Below are 24,793 nucleotides of genomic sequence, written 5' to 3'. Positions count from 1 at the left end.
TTTCGTCACTCATAGTAAGCCTCGCCCTATTTGCACCACTCTTAAAGGGCCACAGAATCGTTTGAAAAATTCAGTTTCAATTTCAGGTATCTCCTCCCTTTCCGCCACGCGACTCGGTAGCTCCTCCCTTTCCGTCACGCGACTCGGTAGCTCCTCCCTTTCCGTCACGCGACTCGGTAGCTCCTCCCTTTCCGTCACGCGACTCGGTATTTCCTCCCTTTCCGTCACGCGACTCGGTATTTCCTCCCTTTCCGCCACGCGACTCGGTATCTCCTCCCTTTCCGCCACGCGACTCGGTAGCTCCTCCCTTTCCGCCACGCGACTCGGTAGCTCCTCCCTTTCCGTCACGCGACTCGGTAGCTCCTCCCTTTCCGTCACGCGACTCGGTAGCTCCTCCCTTTCCGTCACGCGACTCGGTAGCTCCTCCCTTTCCGCCACGCGACTCGGTATCTCCGCCCTTTCCGCCACGCGACTCGGTAGCTCCTCCCTTTCCGTCACGCGACTCGGTATATCCTCCCTTTCCGTCACGCGACTCGGTATATCCTCCCTTTCCGTCACGCGACTCGGTAGCTCCTCCCTTTCCGCCACGCGACTCGGTAGCTCCTCCCTTTCCGTCACGTGACTCGGTATATCCTCCCTTTCCGCCACGCGACTCGGTAGCTCCTCCCTTTCCGTCACGCGACTCGGTATATCCTCCCTTTCCGTCACGCGACTCGGTATATCCTCCCTTTCCGTCACGCGACTCGGTAGCTCCTCCCTTTCCGCCACGCGACTCGGTAGCTCCTCCCTTTCCGTCACGCGACTCGGTATATCCTCCCTTTCCGTCACGCGACTCGGTAGCTCCTCCCTTTCCGTCACGCGACTCGGTAGCTCCTCCCTTTCCGTCACGCGACTCGGTAGCTCCTCCCTTTCCGTCACGCGACTCGGTATCTCCGCCCTTTCCGCCACGCGACTCGGTAGCTCCTCCCTTTCCGTCACGCGACTCGGTATATCCTCCCTTTCCGTCACGCGACTCGGTATATCCTCCCTTTCCGTCACGCGACTCGGTAGCTCCTCCCTTTCCGCCACGCGACTCGGTAGCTCCTCCCTTTCCGTCACGCGACTCGGTATATCCTCCCTTTCCGTCACGCGACTCGGTAGCTCCTCCCTTTCCGTCACGCGACTCGGTAGCTCCTCCCTTTCCGCCACGCGACTCGGTATCTCCGCCCTTTCCGCCACGCGACTCGGTAGCTCCTCCCTTTCCGTCACGCGACTCGGTAGCTCCTCCCTTTCCGTCACGCGACTCGGTATATCCTCCCTTTCCGTCACGCGACTCGGTATGTCATCCCTTTCCGTCACGCGACTCGGTATGTCATCCCTTTCCGTCACGCGACTCGGTAGCTCCTCCCTTTCCGCCACGCGACTCGGTAGCTCCTCCCTTTCCGCCACGCGACTCGGTAGCTCCTCCCTTTCCGCCACGCGACTCGGTAGCTCCTCCCTTTCCGTCACGCGACTCGGTATATCCTCCCTTTCCGTCACGCGACTCGGTAGCTCCTCCCTTTCCGTCACGCGACTCGGTAGCTCCTCCCTTTCCGCCACGCGACTCGGTATCTCCGCCCTTTCCGCCACGCGACTCGGTAGCTCCTCCCTTTCCGTCACGCGACTCGGTAGCTCCTCCCTTTCCGTCACGCGACTCGGTATATCCTCCCTTTCCGTCACGCGACTCGGTATGTCATCCCTTTCCGTCACGCGACTCGGTATATCCTCCCTTTCCGTCACGCGACTCGGTATGTCATCCCTTTCCGTCACGCGACTCGGTATGTCATCCCTTTCCGTCACGCGACTCGGTAGCTCCTCCCTTTCCGCCACGCGACTCGGTAGCTCCTCCCTTTCCGCCACGCGACTCGGTAGCTCCTCCCTTTCCGCCACGCGACTCGGTAGCTCCTCCCTTTCCGTCACGCGACTCGGTATATCCTCCCTTTCCGTCACGCGACTCGGTAGCTCCTCCCTTTCCGTCACGCGACTCGGTAGCTCCTCCCTTTCCGCCACGCGACTCGGTATCTCCGCCCTTTCCGCCACGCGACTCGGTAGCTCCTCCCTTTCCGTCACGCGACTCGGTATATCCTCCCTTTCCGTCACGCGACTCGGTATGTCATCCCTTTCCGTCACGCGACTCGGTATGTCATCCCTTTCCGTCACGCGACTCGGTAGCTCCTCCCTTTCCGCCACGCGACTCGGTAGCTCCTCCCTTTCCGCCACGCGACTCGGTAGCTCCTCCCTTTCCGCCACGCGACTCGGTAGCTCCTCCCTTTCCGTCACGCGACTCGGTATATCCTCCCTTTCCGTCACGCGACTCGGTAGCTCCTCCCTTTCCGTCACGCGACTCGGTAGCTCCTCCCTTTCCGCCACGCGACTCGGTATCTCCGCCCTTTCCGCCACGCGACTCGGTAGCTCCTCCCTTTCCGTCACGCGACTCGGTATATCCTCCCTTTCCGTCACGCGACTCGGTATATCCTCCCTTTCCGTCACGCGACTCGGTAGCTCCTCCTTTAAAATTCAAACGATTCTGTAGCCCTTTAATATCGATTTTTCTCGTAACGTCGTTACAACGTCTTTGACATAACTGGATGAAGAAAGTTAGTTTGGATAAATCCTCTAAAATGGCGCGCGAAATTTCATTGTGGTAGTGGCCAACTTATTTCCTTTTGGAAGTTTAAACTGCGAGTTAGCGAAGCGTTGTAGAGGGTATCTGTCCGCGAAAAGTCTCGAACTCTATAAGCTGTCTGCGCTAATGGCCGGTTCCCACTTCCTGGAGGGAGATGGAGTGACCAGGGACAAGGACCTTTATGGGACACGACGCTATTGCCAACTTCGACGCTTATTTTCAGAAATTAGCTGCCTCTGTAGACGTCCGGGGACAATTTCGATCGTCACTTTCGCCGAATTGTCTGTGGAAGAAGTTGGCAGTGGTGTGGCTATTGGTAACTGGGGAATATAGTTTCCACACTCATTAAAACCTTTGAGGACAATATTGTTCAGAACCCTGACTTCTGTACGCTTTAGTGGGTCGGTTATTCAGACTTTTACAGTTATGGTCATAATGTTATATAATCTAATATATAAAGATGAGTGTTTGTATATATATATATATATATATATATATATATATATATATATATATATATATATATATATATATATATATATATATATATATAGGTATCTACAGTTTTCAACTTAGATCGACCACATTTGGTAAACTATTTCAAGGTAGCCTGACTCTGGTTTTCGACGCGTACGGTCGGCAAAACCACTTTAATTAATTGAATTAATTTAATAATTAGGTATATCCGCTATAGACGCAAGCATAAACTATGTTTATGTCTTATTCAACAAGAAGATATACTAAAACTTATAATTCAAATATTATTATTTCCCCGGGAAGTACAGTTAATTATAAATAGAACTAATGTAATTAGTGCTTTTAATAGACTCTCAGTTCACTGTTGCGTTATCTGAATCCATAAAATAGTTATGATAAATAAGAAATCATATTATTCGCGTTAACGTTGGGATATTATCAGATCAGTTGAACAGGTTCCAAATGTAAACCAGATAGATTAAACCCGAAATTAATCCGAATTTATTGAAAATGGCCAAACATATTGTAAACAATTTTTAGATGTTAGCCGAATTTATATATCTCCTTTAAATTCAATTCATTTTTAAATTTTAATTGTTTATTTTTAATTTCTTCCATAAGAGTATATATCAGATGCGTTTAGGTCGGTTATTACTAACTGATTACCTGAATAATCTGAACAGTTGGCCATTGAAAGTATTAGCTGTAATTATAGCCAAGGCTTAACTTTCATTTTGTTCTAATCTAGTCACGAAAATTGGGTCAAAATAAAAACTAAACGTTAAAAATGCATACCATATTTTGTAAAGGGAAAACCACAGCAAATATCACGGAAATGTTAAATCGTTTTTGTAATCCGCTAATCCAAAGAAGAACGCCTAGAAGTAACTAAAAACGATATACGATAGTTTTGTCTCCTGGTGCCATGATCTCATACTTCTCAAATGAAAACGCCCTAAAAATCTTTCTACGGCGAAATGTTTTGATTCATAATCATAAAAATTAATTAATAATATCAGACTTTTGATAATATAAAAAATAAATAATCAATTATAATTTACAAATTATTTTGAAAATGTAGGCACTAACGACTTAATTAAGTGGAGCCCTTCAATTCCCTGTATTTGAGAAGTATAACTTAATAGTTATAGGAGCAACAAACACAACACCCCACACAAGGAGAACGCAACCCGTCACAAGTCGTGCATTTTCTCGTGTACAATTCTCATTGGCTAGACGCTTTAGCGCCTGCTGCCGTCGGAAGGGGAAAATTCGGAAATTGTCTTCCCCCTTTCCGTAAAACGTTCAGCTTAAAGGCTCGTCCAATGAAATTTGTACACAACACTGCGTTAGCGTGTCTAAAGGCTAGCCGAGTTCTTCTTGTGTTTGTTGCTCCTAGGTGTCAGCATTTAACATTATCATAGTTCTTGGTTACTTGTACACAAACTCTATAGTGAGGTTCGTGACCTTTTGAACGTCCACTTTTTATCGCGTCTCAGGGGAAGATTTTCTGTAAATGGCTCCCAATAACATGTTTCATTTACAGACTTAGTCTCAACAGGCTTTTATGGAAACCCAAAAACTTCGCGAAGTAACGGATCTAGTAATAGAGTTCGAGTTTCAATTCCGGGAAAAATCTTCTTTCATTTAATAGAACGATAAAATAAAAACAAAATTTCACCCGTAAAATGTCTGGAAAGACGTTTCGCGTCTGTTAGTAGAGCGCTAAGCCTCGCGAGACCAAGCTCTAACTTAACCATATTTCAAAGTAGTCTTTAAACGTTCAACCTCTGAAGAAAAAGAGTTACTTTAGTACCTAGAGGCGAAACGCGTTCCTCTAAGTTGCCTTAGATGAGAAACCAGAACGAAATTGACTTTAATCTCGCACGAGCCGTTTATTTTTCAAGTTTTGGCGGTACTTTTCGCGTCCCTCGGGAGATTTCAGCGCCATCTAGGAACGAACGCCGGTGAAACCGCGCTAAGCTTCATATTCGAACGGCCGGTCGCTCTGTCAAAGTCGCGTCGAGTCGACTGGAGCGCCACGATCGGGACGAGTGGCGAGAAAGGGAAATTCCAAGCTGCTTCGGACCACTCGCTTAACGATCAATCAGCCACGAGAGAATAAATGAATTTTTATCGCCGAATTTGGTCCGAATTTCAGCTCCAAACGCATTCCATTAAGGCGACAGGGTCCGAATTCCGCTCGCCACTGGCAACCCTCCTTCCGACCCCCTCTAAGGGAGAAAACGCTTTTAAAACCTGGAACGGACGTGACGAAAAAAGGAAATTTATTACCGAAGAGGGCGCTAAACGTCGATATCTATTTATAGGGTGTTCCAACGACCCCCCCGTCCCATCCCCCACTGCATCGAAACGTCCCAGCCAAAACCCGAAGCTGCCCGCACATCGAGAAATGAATAGTTTGTGAAAAGAAAAATTACTATTTGAGGAAATAAATAAAAAACAAATACGTGCAGTAGGTCTGAAGTCTGTGGAAACTTCGAATTGGTAAACTTCTCAGAAGAGTTGGCGAGAAGTTTTGGGGGTGGCGGACATGGTCTGAAGATTGAGGGGGTGAAAGTATACTAGTTGGTCCCAAAAAGGACATTTTGTATTTTCCTTATGTTCTCCTACTTCGAGACATTCCCAGTTGCGAAAAGTAATTGAAACTTTTGATGATTATTTTGGATAGCTATCATCTATAGGTACTCAAATAAAGTGACCGAAATACCGAAACTTGTAAGAAGATATACAGGATGTTTCAAAAGGTTATGCCAAAGTTTTAGGGAGTTGTAGGGGGTGGGTGAGTTGAGAAATATGTCGGTTTTTTCCCCATTTTCCTACGAGGAGTTAAAAGAGCGCCAGAGAGCTTCAAAGTGTGGCCTACTAGCCCCTGGAAGTAGGATGCAACCATTGAGTTGGGAATATTAATCTAGAGATCCATCAAATCAAAGTTTTTGAAAATTACTAAAAACTAAAATCACGAGAAAACGTTATCATGTGACCCGTGGCGCCATCCATTATTTTTTGGCCGGAAAACGCGTCTTATTTGAACGAACCATTGAGAGATAGACGGCGCCACGGGTAGAATTATAAAAGTTTTCTTGTCATTTGGGAGCAGACGGCAGTATTCTTATTTTTAAAAACTTGTTTCGCGAAATACTGAAATCCGACGTTTTGATTGAACCTCTAGATTAATATTCCCAACTCAATGGATGCAACAAGCGCAATATCAAGCAGCAGGGAAACGCGAACATTAAGGTTTGGGTTGGTCTGATAGGTAAAAAAAGGACTTTTGTAAATACATCGAGGTAACCAGCGTAAAAAAGTAAACTTAAACAGTATTTAAAGTCCCTGCTGCTTGGTTTGGCAACTGTTGCAGCCTACTTCCAGGGGCTAGTAGGTCACACTTTGAAGCTCTCTGGCGTTCTTTTAACTCATCGTAGGAAAATGGGGAAAAAACAGGCATACTTCTCTACTCACCCCCTACAACTCCTTCAAATTTTTGCATAACCCTTTGATACACCCTGTATAAAGTGAAATCAGTAGAAGAAATTTTGTTCGGTTTTTGTATTCGAAAGAATCAACCTGCCTGTTCTAAAGATTCCGGCATTTTAAAAGTACTCACCACCATCCTACGCATTGTAACCAGGCCACCTGTTTAAAAGCATTATAAGTCGCTAGATGACTTGGGCCTAAGTTGGTGCCTTGGGTATTAGCCTAGCTGATTATTATAAGTTTTTCTCACTTGAGACGAGTTTTAGTGTTGCTACCAATCCAGCTTATCTTAGTAGCCTTATCACGGTCATTCTAGTAGGTTGCGTTGCTACTCAGATTATATTTACGCTGGTCACTTCCTTTGACAAGAGGACTCTCAGCGACCGAAACGAGTCTAGATGGCGTAACTGCGCGAGATAACTTCGAGGTAGCGCCTATGATCTAGCGTCTGCTACAGACAAATTGAAAAGTAATAAAAAGTTTTTTTCTTAAATAAACTTATCAAAATATAAAGTCTAATTTACGAATAACGACGAGGAAAAACTATAATAGCGTCTGCTTTAGCCATTAGTTATCTAGGTTTAACCATGATATTTTTTGCTTCACCCCAAATAGCGATAGCATTATAAATACTATTTTGACGCTTGCTTTGTTTGACTTAAAAATTAAAATAGGGTTAATTTTCACGTTTTCCGTCACCACTATTTCCTCAATGACTTAACAACCACAAATCCGATTTGAAAAATGAAACCAGATTATGTTTCCGAATATTATGACTATTCGAACAAGTGTAGGGACGACATATTTTATTTGTATTTTCATGACGTCATTTTGGAGGGGTTTGGCTATTTCCGACTTTGCTCGCGCCCTGATGGTGGTAGGGCATTAATTTTCACTGCATATTATTTTCGTGGTGGTATTCTTTCATAGAAGCCCTCAAATAGAAAGAAAATGGCTGCCAAGAGAAAACGGCCAGAAACCTTTGATCGGTACTGTACCTCAGCAGGGTGGATAATTTCATAAAATTATTATTCAAATCATGATTTAAATGAAGAACTTGGGATATACGTTCTATAAACAATTTCAATACAAAGAACTCTGAGCAAAGTAAATTATTTGAAAGTAATTAAATTTAAGTAAGATTACATTTTATTTTGTATAATATAACCGATAGAAGTATCCACCAATTAGAGCCTTTATTTGCTTAAAAATTAATAAATTGAATTGAATAAAAAATCAGAGTAAAATAAATTAAAGATTGAATTCCAGACACAATTTTATCTAAGAAACCATAATTTCATCTAGCGGTTGTGGTCAGGTAGGACGTTATGCAACTGCCCATCAGGCAGGCGAATTCGGTAATCACTTAAGCATTACCCTTTGATCACACTACACCTAGTTTCATTTCCGGTTTGAGTTATTTAGAATCTCGTTATAAAAAGATGACCTTTAACCCCCGAATGTTTTTGCTTATTTAATTTTATTGAAGCCTCCCTTTAAACTTTTTAGGTGGACCAGGGTCTAAATTATCTACACCTGCGTATTTAAAATTACACATTTACTGAGCATTAAACCTAGATTGCGCAATAGCTATGAAAATAAGATCAATGACAATTTTTTCTATTGACATACATGTTGTTATTTTGCGTTATTATTATTATTAAAATGATGATTAGTGTCTAAAAAAGGTTAGGTCAGAAAATTATCATTAAAACCATAGGCATTGTCATACTTGTTGTTATTACGTTACTTAAGGATAAATTTATGTCACATAGCATCGGTAGATCAACACTAGAGCGTAGAACTACTTAAAAGATTATCACGGCTCCATATCCAATCAATACAAACCATAGATCGGCTAATAACGAATCGTTTAGGCCGTTCAACTGCGTCGAACTAGAGCTCATTTTTCATAAGCTTAATGGCTTAATCCTCAAGATATAACGCGGTGGCTAGATTGTTGAGAACTTTCCTAAAAATGGAGCCTTGTCTATCTGGTCGGCTTAGTTCGAACAATGAAGAAGAATTTTACGCCCGTTCAATATTATCCGTTTTCATTACGGGCACGTTTGCTAGGACGCGAAAAAAACGAGCTAAGCCTTGGCGAAGATCCAGTGAAAATGAACGGAGAGGAAAATGGTTCTAGTTTAGAACTTTCCTTTGTTCTAAAAACGTTACTCGAACCTCTAATTTGCACCCAGGAAATTTTATTTTTCTAGAAATACGGCCCCCTCCTCCCCCGCAAACGTTATCTCTTCCTTTTTTTAGCTGCCAATTCGTAACGAAAAGGCCATTTTCAAAATTGGCCTGGTTTTTAAGCTCGTTTACTTGTGAAATCGATGCCAGCGAAAGGAAGAGGTAGAAATAAATGTTGCCAGGTGGTTAGCACATCATATACTTCAAACGACGTGGTTACGAAGGACGTTATAAAAGAAAAAACAAGATCGGATATTAACAAAACCGTTTATTCCCATTCGACCGAAATCCCATTCGACCGAAAGAATTTTAAAATGTAGCCCAATTGGCGGGGTCATTTGGTATTTTATTTATAAGGTATGTACTATCGAAGATCCATGTTTAGGTTAGGTTAGGTTAGGTTAGGTTAGGTTAGGTTAGAGTTGGTTAAGTTTACTATTTCAGTTTTGGTTCGGTTACTTTTCTTGACTTTACACATCGCGTTTCGGCCAGAAAAATAGCAATTTGTATCTTTCTTTTTATTAAGACGGAATAAATAATTATTATTGATGTATAAATACCCTCCTTTATTAGCTATCCGCTCCATTGCCAACGACTTCAGTAACTAAATTGAAAACATAGCAAAAGCCAATTTATATAGCAGCGTTCGGTCGAATGGGACACATAAAAACCGCACGTTTCGGCGGAATTCGGTCGAATGGGACACCTCAAAAACCGCCTTCGGTCGAATGGGATTTCGGTCGAATGGGACTAAAGCAACAAAACAGTTTACAATGAGGAAACGGTTTGGACAGAAACGCGAATACGGCGAGGGCGGACGCAAAAATATTTAGGCCTAACGGGGATTTTTTGCGTCGAAGCTAACCGTCGTGGCGTTTTTGGTGTAGTGAAAATTAGCCCTTAGGCCTAATACAATATTTTTGCGTCCGCCCTCACCGTAGTCGCGTTTCTGTCCTAGTGAAAATTAGCCCTTAGGTATATAGGGTGTCTCCATTTGATCGGCACAGGCATTTTTCTCAAAAACTATACTTTATCGGGGGAGATCGTTGTTATTGGTAAATTTCTGAAAAATCGTGAAATTTTTCATGGGTTTAGAAGTGTTAGTTTTGGAACGCTACGTGGTAAACGAAAAGTTTCAATTTTGTTGGTTTTCATGACCAATTATTTCAGTGACGAAATGTCCGATTTCCACCATACCCATTCCATTAAAGGTTTTCGAGTATGCTCTACAACTTGCTTATTGAAAACTTTCGTCTACCACGTAGCGTTCAAAAACTAACACTTCTAAAACAATGAAAAATTTCACGATTTTTCTGAAATTTACAAAAAACAACGATCTCCCCCGAGAGAGTACATACTGAATATTTCACATTTCTAGAAAGTATAGTTTTTGAGAAAAATGCTTGGGCTGATCAAATGCAGACATCCTGTATATCAGGGGTACGTCAAGTTGATAAGATTTCTTGTGATCTCGCGAACTTTGAGGTAGTTTTAAATAAGAATTCAAGATGGCGTCGAATGGCGGTGAATTATTTAACATAGACCTCAAAGACGATGATACGGGAATAATTTGTAAATTTAAAGTTCCTGCCGAAGAATTTCAGCCAATTTTGAATGGTAAATATAACTTAATTGTTCTTCGAGGCTTTAATAATAAGAAAGCAACATTTCGGCGTACTATTTATGAAATAGCATTTGATGACAAGGCTTAACGAATTACTTTCTACATCCATGCTCTGACAAAGAAGCCATTTTGTTTGGAACTTCGCGATCTTTCCAACTTGACGCAAAATTCGCAAAATCTTATAATAAGAATTTTTCTTGCTAGAACGTTTCTTATAATAAGGAAAATATCTTCTCCACTTGACGTACCCCAGGTTAGAATTCAAAAGCGATATGTGGGGGACCGTTACGAACTGGCAGCACGCGGCCATGACGCGGCCCAGGTGAACTATGTCACACGACGCGCCATCTATCGATGGATTGAATGAACTATTTTTTGGGTTTTTATGGAATATGGAGTCGTGACTCGTGAATTAACGGATGTTTATTTGGTTTGAGTCTATTTGATCGATTCCCAAATGATCAAACGGGTCCCAAATGATCGAACGGGTCCCATTTGATCGAACGGGTCCGATTTGATCGAATTTCCATTTGATCGAATTACATTTGATCGAACGAAATTTGATCGAAAGCTACTGTAGGGTAAAACTACTAGTTTTTGGGAGTAAATCGAAAAGGCAACATCTAGTCAGAATGAGATACAGTAGACTCTATAAATAATAATTATTTCTTTAAACTGTACTAAAGAAAAATAATATACAGAAAAAAACCTGAGCGCAGTGACTTAGAAAACAAAATATTCTCTCGGACATAATTAATAGAAAGACCTATTAAAAAAACGAACTCTGTACCTATTTTTTAGCAATAGAAGGGCCACGGCCGTGAACGTGGTCAGACCCCTACGGCGCGCGTACATCAACCTAACCTAACCTAACCTGACCCTATTTATATATATCAAAAACAACGGGCCGTTATCGTCGATGTCATAAAAAATTCCATCATTTAGTGTATAAAGTAAAAATTTCTTCATCTTTGTGGCTTAATACAGTTAAAGCAATGAATTATTCCATCATTATTCCTTCTGCACTTCATATTGACCTTCGGTAAAATAAAAACATACCAACTGGTACTATAAATACTTTTGAATTCGATCAAATAGTATTCGATCATTTGAAGGTTCGATCTTATGAAACAAATGACAAATGGGATTCGATCAAATGGAATTTCGATCAATTGCAACGTATAATGATCGACTGTCGATCACATATTTTTCGATCAAATGGACCAACACCGTTTATTTTAGTTTCTGAAGATAATTGAAATAGCAGTGTAGAGGTAAATTATTATGTTACATCTTCATATTGTTTATTAAATAAACAAGTCTTTGAAAATTAGGGGCTTAGGTTTTAATCATATATTTCTTAATTTAGCCTAGGCTTAGCCATTTCTCATGTTTAGTAAACACACGGATAGGCCGTGGTAAAAACATTTCGCGCCTTAGGAGTAGAGGCCCGTTAGTGGCGCCACTTGCGTTCTAATTTTAATTATTGATATTTAAAATATAATTTTTAAAGTATGAAAAAGTATTTTAAAACAGCAATTTTTGCTTTATTAAATTATACTTAATTTTAAAATAAGAATAATAATAAATAGTACTTTTTTCACAACAAGGTGGCGCTTGGGAAGCTATAATTCCAATGGGGATAAAGGCCAGCAGTACATAACGGTCTCCCTTCATTAAAACGTACGAAAGTACACCCAGCTCTAACCTGTGTAAATAAGCCGTGCTCCAACTATGCCGAATATGGCGCTACACAACGCGATGGACCAAAAATCTAAGGAGACTCACGGGTTCCGATATTTTGACACGGCCGGCGTGACCTAAATCGGAAGGCTTACTGAGGTACGCCAGCCGTTTTGAAGCGCCTCAAGAATTCTGTTCAACTATCGCTACGAGAGGCTAGTCGAGGCTTAGGCGACATTACGAGCGAGAAAGTTAGGTTAGGCTTAGTTCAATAATTTTTTAAAGTTTAGAAATGAAATGGATTCCAGTGAATTTGATAAAAAACCTCAGCCATTTATTTTTACTTAACACAATGGTTAATTACCATTACTTAAACTTTTAAAGAACCAATTTCAAAAATAAAAGGTCTAAAACTTACTAAACCTAATCACTTAAACGACCACATCGGCGCCATTTTGTCAAAATTAGACGTGAACGCTCCAGCTTATCTACTTCATTTAGCCACACCCTCTACGTTCGGCGACAAATTACCCATAACGAATATAGGCATATGATCGTTCCTAGTAGCGTTATAAATTCCCTCAATCATCTCATTTATTCCGCGTCCTGAACTCAAACTCTGCTGCCATCTAGGTATCTAAAAACTAATTTAAAATTTCGTCCCTAGGTGAATTTTGTTTAAAAACATCTCAAAATAATTATTAAACACTACGGACTTCGTAAATAAAAAAAACAACGTAAAAATTAAGTCGTCTAATCTATTTGGAAAATCCATCATTTCAACCGTCGACTGTAGACTTCAGAAAGGCAGAATAACAGGTCAGTACGTATACGTTAGGGAAGTGCGAAGAGCGTCAAGATTTTCTCATACGCTAAATAGCATCTTTTCGAAGCTATTTTTTTCCCCGGTGACAAAGCTAGCTTTTCTTTAATTTTTTTTTCCGGCGGATAAAACTAAGTCCCGCGGGTCATTCCCGAGAATTTAAAAAGTGACACAATAAAAGCACGTAGAAACAATCTACCTAAAAACCCGAAGATAAAAAATCTGACAAAATTTATAGTAAAAAGGATCCTAAAACTTTTCTCATCTACCACATCGAGGGTTAGAGTCTAATTTGCATATTTTCACGAACAAAAAGTTGCTTTTTCTACATAATGTCAACGAACTAAAAATGTATAGACTTTTTTGCGGCAAATGTGTACAAACCATTACTGGCAACACTGGTACCGTGGTTGTTTCTAAGAAAAGTTTTTTTTAAGTATTATACGGATATAATATTTTTTTTAAGTATTATACGGGTAGAATATTTTTTAATTATTATACAGATAATATTTTTTTTAAATATTACACGGATACAATATTTTTTAATTGTCATACAGATAATATTTTTTAATTGTTATACAGATAATATATATTTTTTTAATATTACACGGATAGAATATTTTTTAATTATTATACAGATAATTTTTTTTTAAATATTACACGGATATAATATTTTTTAATTATTATACAGATAATATTTTTTTAAATATTACACGGATAGAATATTTTTTAATTATTATACAGATAATATTTTATTTTAAATATTACACGGATAGAATATTTTTTAATTATTATACAGATAATATTTTTTTTAAATATTACACGGATAGAATATTTTTTAATTATTATACAGATAATATTTTATTTTAAATATTACACGGATATAATATTTTTTAATTATTATACAGATAATATTTTTTTTAAATATTACACGGATAGAATATTTTTTAATTATTATACAGATAATTTTTTTAAATATTACACGGATAGAATATTTTTTAATTATTATACAGATAATATTTTATTTTAAATATTACACGGATAGAATATTTTTTAATTATTATACAGATAATTTTTTTTAAATATTACACGGATAAAATATTTTTTAATTGTTATACAGATAATATTTTTTAATTGTTATACAGATAATATTTTTTAATTGTTATACAGATAATATATTTTTTTTTTAAATATTACACGGATAGAATATTTTTTAATTATTATACAGATAATTTTTTTTAAATATTACACGGATAGAATATTTTTTTAATTATTATACAGATAATATTTTTTAAATATTACACGGATAGAATATTTTTTAATTATTATACAGATAATTATTTTTAAATATTACACGGATAGAATATTTTTTAATTATTATACAGATAATTTTTTTTTAAATATTACACGGATAGAATATTTTTTAATTTATTATATAGATAATATTTTTTTTAAATATTACACGGATAGAATAGTTTTTAATTATTATACAGATAATATTTTTTTTTTAATATTACACGGATAGAATAGTTTTTAATTATTATACAGATAATATTTTTTTAAATATTACACGGATAGAATATTTTTTAATTATTATACAGATAATATTTTTTTAAATATTACACGGATAGAATATTTTTTAATTATTATACAGATAATATTTTTTTTTAATATTACACGGATAGAATATTTTTTAATTTATTATACAGATAATATTTTTTTTAAATATTACACGGATAGAATAGTTTTTAATTATTATACAGATAGTATTTTTTTTAAATATTACACGGATAGAATATTTTTTTATTATTATTCAGATAATTTTTTTTAAATATTACACGGATAGAATATTTTTTAATTATTATACAGATAATATATTTTTTTAAATATTACACGGATAGAATATTTTTTAATAATTATACAGATAATATATTTTTTTAAATATTACACGGATAGAATATTTTTTAATTATTATACAGATAATATATTTTTTTAAATATTACACGGATAGAATATTTTTTAATTATTATTCAGATAATATTTTTTTTTAAATATTACACGGATAGAATATTTTTTAATAATTATACAGATAATATTTTTTTTAAATATTACACGGATAGAATATTTTTTAATTATTATACAGATATGTTTTTTAAATATTAAATATTTTTTAGTTATTATACAGATAATATTTTTTTAAATATTACACGGATATAATTTTTTTTAATTCTAAGGCCAACTCTTCAGGTAATTTTCTGATATCTTAAGGTAATCACAAAAACCCATTTACGCCAGGAATAACTTGAAACCGGCACAGTTTCATTTCCAATTTTTTTATTTATTTTTCTAAGCGTCAAATAGCATCATCTAGTGGGCGGAATCGAAAGAATTATAATTTAAACTTTCCCGAATACAAAATTTTACAAATTTATAGCTACTTCTTAATAATCTTTTGAAAGTTATTTTTATAATAATAATTATTAATTAATAAAATGATATTATAAATAAAAATCTACGAAATAATTCATAAATATAATTATTAAATTATAAATTTAATTTATACGCTATATGCATATTTTATAAAAATAATATAATTATAATAATTATAACAATAATACTTATGAAAAATGTCTCGTGCTCCATTCAAGTGCTGGCGCTTTAGACCGGAAATCAAACTAAACCACGGTACCCGCGGATCGTGCCAAGTATAAATTCATTCATGACTACTTTTACAAAGATCAATCGAGACTTTGGGGAAAAGACGTATTAAATTTAAATATTAAAACTGAAAAGTTAAAAGTAGGTACGTATAAACAAGTCAACGGTTGAGGATTTGGGAGAAAAGCGTCAGTACTTAAATAAATTGCTGGTGAGATCTATTTGAGCAAGAGATATTTGTCCAAAGAGCAGAAAAAAGCTTTTGCCGATATTGGGAAGAAACAATCCGAAGAATGATGGGCAACGCGTCGGCGCAATCGATACGGAGCCCCCCTGTAAGTTAAGCTGGCCCGGAGTGACCGGTGTCCGCCTTTGCCCGCGCCCCTGCCCAGTGGTCAAACGAAAAGGACATTCTCGCAGTCGTCCGAGGCTAAATTGACAATTTCGTCGAAGCAGCTAGTCAATAAAGGCCGATATCGAGAGATAGAATTTCATTTGATGGTGGCTCGAGCAGGGCCCCGCCATTCTCTAGAACAAGGAAACACAAAGGAAAATAGCAAATTGTCTATTCGAACAAAAAACCCAGGTTTCGCTTCAATTGACAACAATTTTCCGCCACTATCTCGTGTACCATAAGCCTATCAAAAGGTCTCCACTCTAAAAGTAAAGGTCTAGTCGTAGAGACGCCATTGTCCAAAAATTGACGCTGCTGGATTCGAGAGAGAATTGCGTCAGTTGAAATACTTAATGTCGGCTGTTAAATTATATTCTCGAAAATCGACTAATATATATCAATATTTCATTTGCTCTAACAGTTTATTTCTTGGGAATTTTTACTAATTGTAATCTGCCGCGATAAGCATTCCAAGTAGAGGTATGGATTCCTGGAAATAACGTGTAGTCAATGATGTCAATCACCACGCTAAAATTCCAATTGTTTTGGCATTCTACTAATTATTTCTAATTAACTACGAAACGGAAAGCAACGAGACTTTATAATTGGGTATTTTAAACGTAAACGCTTCGTTAAATAACAAAATTAAGGCGGTAACGAATAATTTGAAACTTACTCTTTAACCATAATCCTATAACCTCTAAGTTTGAAACGCGCATAGCGCCCTTTGTACCACCACTGACCGGGCGAAAAAGAAGAAATCAGGCGATAGTATCGGCACCTGGTAGAGATAAATTGAAGCTTCTTCCTCCCCCCTTTTTCTCTCTACGCACCTCTATCTTACCAAAGCAGCTGGCATCATGCATTGCGGGATGCGTTACGTTTCTCTTTTCCGCCACCGGGTGGATTTAGCGCTGTACTTTCGCCAGTCGTTTGCTTGAACCAACACTGCCTTTCGATTCAAACTTAGGGTTGATAGGCTTATGCTTTAACATGGTTCCACTCTAGGCAAAAATATGTTTACTGAGATGGAATTTACGCATAAATTAACTGAATGGACAAAATATTTTCGGTCTCACATCAAATAATTCCCCACCCCGAGGGAACTATGATTGAACTGGACCGACATCCTTTGATATTTCAATGCAGTAATAATACTTCATTATGTGAACTGTCAACAAACCATCGGTAAGTAATGCACTTCTGATGCGATATGACACGGGGCTTACGGCAATAACAAAGCAGAGTAGCTATCTCTACCGTCAATCAATAGTGTTAAATTTATGTTATTCTACTACGGTTTTCTCATATTGTTAGCAGTGAGAATAAAGTTACCACTTTCAAATTGTACCAGTTTTGGTTGACAGGCGCTTGAAAACCGCGTTGCCAGATTTTTCTAACTAAATTATTGTACAAAGGGTAAGAAATTATAGTACAACAATAAAAATTATAGTACAACAATAAAAATTATAGTACCACAAAAAAATTATTGTACCACAATAAAAAATATTGTACCACAATAAAAATTATAGTACCTCAAAAAAAATTATAGTACCACAATAAAAATTATAGTACCACAATAAAATAGTATTAATTACTTTTAATTGAAAGTGTTTGTTGCAAAACACGCAGATAACTGCTCTCGTGTGTCGTTTCTTTATGGGGAGTGGATGTACTCACAGGAGACATCCCAAAGTGTAACCCACCGATTTTGTTCAAACTCGGGGGATTGGTAGACGTTCATGTATCATGAAAAATACTTAAGGGAATTTATTCAATGGGCAACCGTTTTGCCATGGCAACGAAAAATGTTTTTGACAACAACAAATGGAAATTTTCTAGTGTTGTTAATTTTCCGGAAAAATAAAATGGGGAAAAATTTCCAGAAAACTTCCTGGAAAATTTTCCGAATTGCGGAAAATTTAAATTTGCAACTTATAACACTAAATTTTTCCCATTGAAAATAACATCGGATTCTGACCGATTCCTAGGACCCCCCCTGTGAAAAATTTGAACAAATTTCAAAATTTCGAAAATGCCAAAAAAAAACGAAAAAATAGATGAAAATTGACAATAAAAACATCAAAATTGATCAATTTGGGGTCAAAATCCCATGTTATTTTCAATGGGAAAATTTAATATTTTGTATTGTCAAAAACATTTTTCGTTGCCATGGCAAAACGGTTGCCCATTGAATAAATTCCCTTTAGGATTTTTCATGATACATGAACGTCTACCAATCCCCCAAGTTTGAACAAAATCGGTGTGTAACACCTCGGGTAGTCTCCTTGTCAGTATCGACCACAGAAATCGGAGTATCTAACTAGAACGATTTCGGAAATTTTTACGCGCGCGCCGATTAAAAATTTCGATTTCTATGTTATTGACTATCGAGTGATAAAGTTACGTGGTTTTTACTATCAGGCGACGATTTTATGTATAATTAGTATGAAATTCTTATTATTTTCGTAGTAGAAATAATGCTAATATAAAAATAATACCACTATAGTACAACAGGTTGGAAATATGGTACATTTTGGTCCTATAAAGTATGCTCTCAAAATAATAGTACCCTTTATAATATGATGCAAAATTATGGTATTTGTACCATAATTATAGTATGTATGGCAACGCTGCTTGAAAATGTAGTAAGAAAACTAAAACTAGTTTTCTGTTCCCAGGCGATCTGAAAACAAAATTCTAGCAATTAAGAATGAAAATTTGAAACTGTCTTACCAAGTTAGAGCCGACGAGGAAACAGATAATTTCTTGAAACCAACTCCCAATTTGAGGTACCTGTATAAAGGAAAAATTTGTTATTATACCTTTTAGAATTTAATGATATTCAAGAGAAGGTTTGTAAAATTATTTTAAAAACAAAATATTTTAATTAAAATGGACGTTCGTAGAATTATAGTCAAATGTTTAATGAACGTTGCTAATCCGCAATAACGAAACAAATTAACTATAATTTTAATATTAACATAAGTAACATTACCATTCATAAGTGAGACTTAATCAAGGAATTTGACGTAAATAAGAGGCATTATTGTTTTAATAATGAAACGGAAGTTAGAGAATTCCTAAAGTTTTTTAATTGAATTATTAATTTTAACAGTTTAAGAATATCTTTTCAGTCCTTTGAATATTTTATACAGAAGCAATCCGCAATTTTAATTATTTAATTTAATTATTTTAATCAAGAATGTATTTATTTATATTTAGGAAGAATGATTATGTTGCGACAATCGCCGGGCACGCTGAACGCCTTTCCCCCGTCTCGCGCTGGGGGGGGGGGGGGAAGGACAAAACGTCACCGGCGTTTGATTACCATCGCGTTAGGTGACGTACATTTTAAGCAGCCAATGAAATACCGGGACTATTCATTTTATTTTAAGCGGAGGAGCGTACTGGGGGGACCAACGGGTGGATTGAGAGAAAGGCTAAAAACCGTCTCGACATAGACATTCTCCCTAGGTATAAATAAATACATTCTTGTTTTAATTATAATATCTGGAAATAATATAATATAATGAAACAGGGTTGGCTAACACGAAATTTGGAACCTTTCTACATTAAGTCTTGGATAAAATAAAATTTACTTCATTTTCTCTACCGGAATTTATTCATAACTAGACCACGTTCAAGTTTAAAATTATAACTTCTCCAAGAAATTCAGTGTCAGTTGAAACTAGGTCGGCGCTAAAGTAGGATCTTAAGGGACTCCAAGCATTTACATATTTCTAATTCAAAATATCAACAATTTATGCATATATCTTTGGATCTATTTATATATTAATTTCCAGGTAGCGTATTTTACAAATGACCGTTTTCCATTTTTTCAACGGCATCGGCTTCTTACGATTCACGTTGTTAAGCCACGCCCGTTTCTCCCGGGGTTGCATTGGCAGTAGGTTAACGTTCCAAGTGTATAAATATATAATTTCCTTATAATATTCCTTATCTATTATTTGTAAATACAATTGGGACTAGGAATATGAATGACCCTTATCCTGGAATGTAAAACTGTATTCCCCCAATACGGGACCTCCTTCACACCTACAGTAAAGTAGCTCGAGCTAAAACTAAAGCCTCTAGCGCCATCTTACGGCAGGCAGTGTTACTAGATTAACATATACGCATTTACGTATAATTCCGTCCGCTAGACGTTCGATATAATAATACAATATAGGTGGCAATGATAGAGCCGACAGTTGCTTTAATGGTTTAATGTTCCCAAGTCTACCTACCCAGTCTACTCCATAATATCTGTGAAATCATTGTGAATTGAAGGAGATTTGAATTTAAGTTCAGTGTATAATTTTTGATATTTCATTTATTAGTGTAATTTTTGTACTTCTTTTCTTTATATTTGTGTAATTTGTAACTTTATAAGGAATGTGTTTGACCCCTTTTTTCCTCAAAAATAGCCTAAAATCCAAGAGAGAAACCGTTCTTGGGCCGAATTCTGAAGCCCCTTTCTTAATCCCCTTTCTTAATCCCCTCTTAACAGGTACTTCCCCCTAGCTCCCCACTATATACCAGCTCCAGCACGACCTAGTCCCTCTGACCTTCAACTAGCGTAAAATAAAACCCATTTTTATTCTGTTTCTACTGTGTATTGTGTTATATTGTGGAAAGCGAAGTTTTCCACGTTTTTTGTTTGCCTCCTTTCGGGCAGGATTCTCCAGTGGCCCGACGAGAAGGGTCACTATTTTCAACCCGCAATAAATCAATTTTTATTATAACATCGTATCGTTATTTCAAATTTCAATTAGGAGTTATCTACAATCTAGACAATTTAGGAAACTAAACCCAACAAATTTTTCAGTCGGTTTGGGGGGTTTAATTATGCATAGCTCTCCCTACAAGTTAAATTAATATTTAGGGCGCGGAAATAAAGAAAAGTCCCTAAGTATTCTTCAATATCCATTCGCCTAGATTGGGACTCACAATATAAATTTATTTAATATCGTTAAAAAGCAGTATTATTACAAATATTATATTATAATTATACGCCGTGAAAATATACCGAAAGAGGGGATAAGAGTCGGAACTGGGAGCTGATTAAGCAGCGGAAGCCCGCTCCAAGATCTTTGTTCCGTTAGAATCCGGAAGAGAAATAGAGAGGAAACCGGAAAAAATAACTCAGAAAATATTATAATAGACAAACTAATTTGAAAACTCATTCACGTGATGGTTATATAACTACGCGATAATTTCTAAATAAATCCATTTAGGCTTTTATAAAAACAAGAAATATCTTTATAAAAACAAAAAATATCTTTTTAAAAACAAGAAATATCTTTATAAAAACAAGAAATATCTTTATAAAATCAAGAAATATCTTTATAAAATCCAGAAATATCTTTATAAAAAAATGTCTTTATACATAAAGAAATGTCTTTATACATAAAGAAATGTCTTTATAAATAAAGAAATGTCTTTATAAATAAAGAAATATCTTTATAAATAAAGAAATATCTTTATAAAATCGAAATATTTTTATAAAAACAAAATATCTTTATAAAATCGAAATATTTTTATAAAAACAAAATATCTTTATAAAATCGAAATATTTTTATAAAAACAAAATATCTTTATAAAATCGAAATATTTTTATAAAAACAAAATATCTTTATAAAATCGAAATATTTTTATAAAAACAAAATATATTTATAAATAAAGAAATAACTTTATAAATAAAGAAATATCTTTATAAAGAAATATCTTTATAAAGAAATATCTTTATAAAGAAATATCTTTATAAAGAAATATCTTTATAAATAAAGAAATATCTTTATAAATAAAGAAATATCTTTATAAAAATTTCTTTATAAAAATAAATGTCTGTATAAAAATGAACAATTTTATAAAAAATAAAATAAATAAATTTATAAAAACTAAATATCTGCATGAAAACGAAATATATTTATAAACACGAAATTATCTTCATGAAAACGAAATATATTTATAAACACGAAATTATCTTCATGAAAACGAAATATATTTATAAACACGAAATTATCTTCATGAAAATGAAATATCTTTTTAAAAACAATTATATAGAAATTAATTTATTTATTCTTATTTAAACGTATTTATACTGCTACCAGTACGTCATCATCATCACAATTTTCAAAAAATCGGGGATAAAACGAGTGATATTAATGACGATTCAGTGTAGAAATGAAAAGCGTTTGCGGAAGGGCAGAGGTGGGCGAGAGGGTAAAGGCTACGAGGAAGTGGGGAGTGCCGTCCGATGCACCAATTTATATTTTGTTTTTGGGTAAACAAAAGAAGAAGTCTCAGCTTGGCCCCCCTCAAAATTCCCGGCGAGGAAAAGAAAATGGGGTTTCCGGGCCCGGTGCTTCTCCATCTCCGTTTCCCTCTCGCCATTTATACCGAGCACCCCTGCATCGACCGTCACTGAGGAAGCTCATGCAAACCTCCGTTCTGTGGTACTAGGCATTACTTAAGGCAAGCGGAGGGTCGAATGGATTAGATCCGAGTGCCGCCGATCTAACGCCGCCGCCGTAAATTTCTCTGACGCCAAACCGCCGCCGCCAAGTCATTTAAGGCTGGTTTTCATTAGGGCAAAAACGCCACGACGGTGGACGTCGACGCGAAAAATTCCCGTTAGGCCTAATGCAATATTTTTGCGTCCACTCTCACCGTTTTGGCGTTTTTGCCCTAATGAAAACCAGCCTCTACTTTTCGGCGACGGCGCTGCAGCTGCCACCGATAAATTTTTATTCCGCCGCCGAAAATTGTCGTAGTTTTTCCGCATAACTTTATTTTTTCTTATAATCAAGTTTAACTTACTTTTAATCAAGATGAACTTCTAATCAAGATTAACTAACTTATAATCAAGATTAACTAACTTATAATCAAGATTAACTAACTTTTAATCAAGATTAACTAACTTTTAATCAAGATTAACTAACTTTTAATCAAGATTAACTAACTTTTAATCAAGATTAACTAACTTTTAATCAAGATTAACTAACTTTTAATCAAGATTAACTAACTTTTAATCAAGATTAACTAACTTTTAATCAAGATTAACTAACTTTTAATCAAGATTAACTAACTTTTAATCAAGATTAACTATCTTTTAATCAAGATTAACTATCTTTTAATCAAGATTAACTATCTTTTAATCAAGATTAACTAACTTTTAATCAAGATTAACTAACTTTTAATCAAGATTAACTAACTTTTAATCAAGATTAACTAACTTTTAATCAAGATTAACTAACTTTTAATCAAGATTAACTAACTTTTAATCAAGATTAACTAACTTTTAATCAAGATTAACTAACTTTTAATCAAGATTAACTAACTTTTAATCAAGATTAACTAACTTTTAATCAAGATTAACTAACTTATAATCAAGATTAACTAACTTATAATCAAGATTAACTAACTTATAATAATAGTAATATATTAGTAAATTACTCCACAATCAAGATTAAATTAGTAAATTACTCTATAATCAAGATTCAATCAGTAAATTACTCTATAATCAAGATTCAATCAGTAAATTACTCTATAATCAAGATTCAATCAGTAAATTACTCTATAACCAAGATTAAATTAGTAAATTACACCACAATCAAGATTAAATTAGTAAATTACTCTATAATCAAGGTTAAATTAGTAAATTACTCTATAATAAAGTTTAAATTAGTAAATTACTCTATAATCAATGTTAAATTAGTAAATTACTCTATAATCAAGGTTATATTAGAAAATTACTCTATAATCAAGGTTAAATTAGTAAATTACTCTATAATCAAGGTTAAGTTAGTAAATTACTCTATAATCAAGATTAAATTAGTAAATTACTCTATAATCAAGATTAAATTAGTAAATTACTCTATAATCAAGGTTAAATTAGTAAATTACTCTATAATCAACATTGAATTAGTAAATTACTCTATAATCAAGATTAAAATAGTAAATTACTCTATAATCAAGATTAAAATAGTAAATTACTCTATAATCAAGATTCAATCAGTAAATTACTCTATAATCAAGATTCAATCAGTAAATTACTCTATAATCAAGATTCAATCAGTAAATTACTCTATAACCAAGATTAAATTAGTAAATTACACCACAATCAAGATTAAATTAGTAAATTACTCTATAATCAAGGTTAAATTAGTAAATTACTCTATAATAAAGTTTAAATTAGTAAATTACTCTATAATCAATGTTAAATTAGTAAATTACTCTATAATCAAGGTTATATTAGAAAATTACTCTATAATCAAGGTTAAATTAGTAAATTACTCTATAATCAAGGTTAAGTTAGTAAATTACTCTATAATCAAGATTAAATTAGTAAATTACTCTATAATCAAGATTAAATTAGTAAATTACTCTATAATCAAGGTTAAATTAGTAAATTACTCTATAATCAACATTGAATTAGTAAATTACTCTATAATCAAGATTAAAATAGTAAATTACTCTATAATCAAGATTAAAATAGTAAAATACTCCATAATCAAGATTAAATTAGTAAAATACTCCATAATCAAGATTAAATTAGTAAAATACTCTATAATCAAGATTAAATTACTTTATTGAACACGGTCGAAGAGGTAAAAAAGACCAACAACGTTTGGAGCCGAAGTACCGCGTATCGGTTGAACTTAATAAATAAATATTATTTAGTTTCCCCAAACGTTGTTGGTCTATTTTACCTCTTCGACCGTGATCAATGTTATCTCTAGACCAACGGTGGTTCTCGTTTTCTTAAATTACTTTATAAACATGATTAAA

The 24,793-nt window shown here is 35.4% G+C and overlaps 1 protein-coding gene across 1 annotated transcript in view; it reads right to left on the bottom strand.

Annotated features, from left to right (window-relative positions):
- The window catches only part of LOC149944116 (tubulin polymerization-promoting protein homolog), a 282,994-nt gene that overhangs the window by 21,864 nt on the left and 236,337 nt on the right, over positions 1–24,793 (bottom strand). The window contains exon 3 of the mRNA XM_090175647.1: positions 18,734–18,793. The gene's annotated coding sequence lies outside the window, so the exon portion shown is untranslated. The remainder of the gene's footprint in view (positions 1–18,733; positions 18,794–24,793) is intronic.

The sequence above is a fragment of the Leiobunum rupestre genome, chromosome 5 (genome assembly GCF_980474605.1).
Source record: "Leiobunum rupestre chromosome 5, qqLeiRupe1.1.hap1, whole genome shotgun sequence".
NCBI lineage: Eukaryota > Metazoa > Arthropoda > Arachnida > Opiliones > Sclerosomatidae > Leiobunum > Leiobunum rupestre.
Note: the sequence above shows the minus strand (reverse complement) of the source record. Positions and strands in the feature narration are given on the sequence as shown.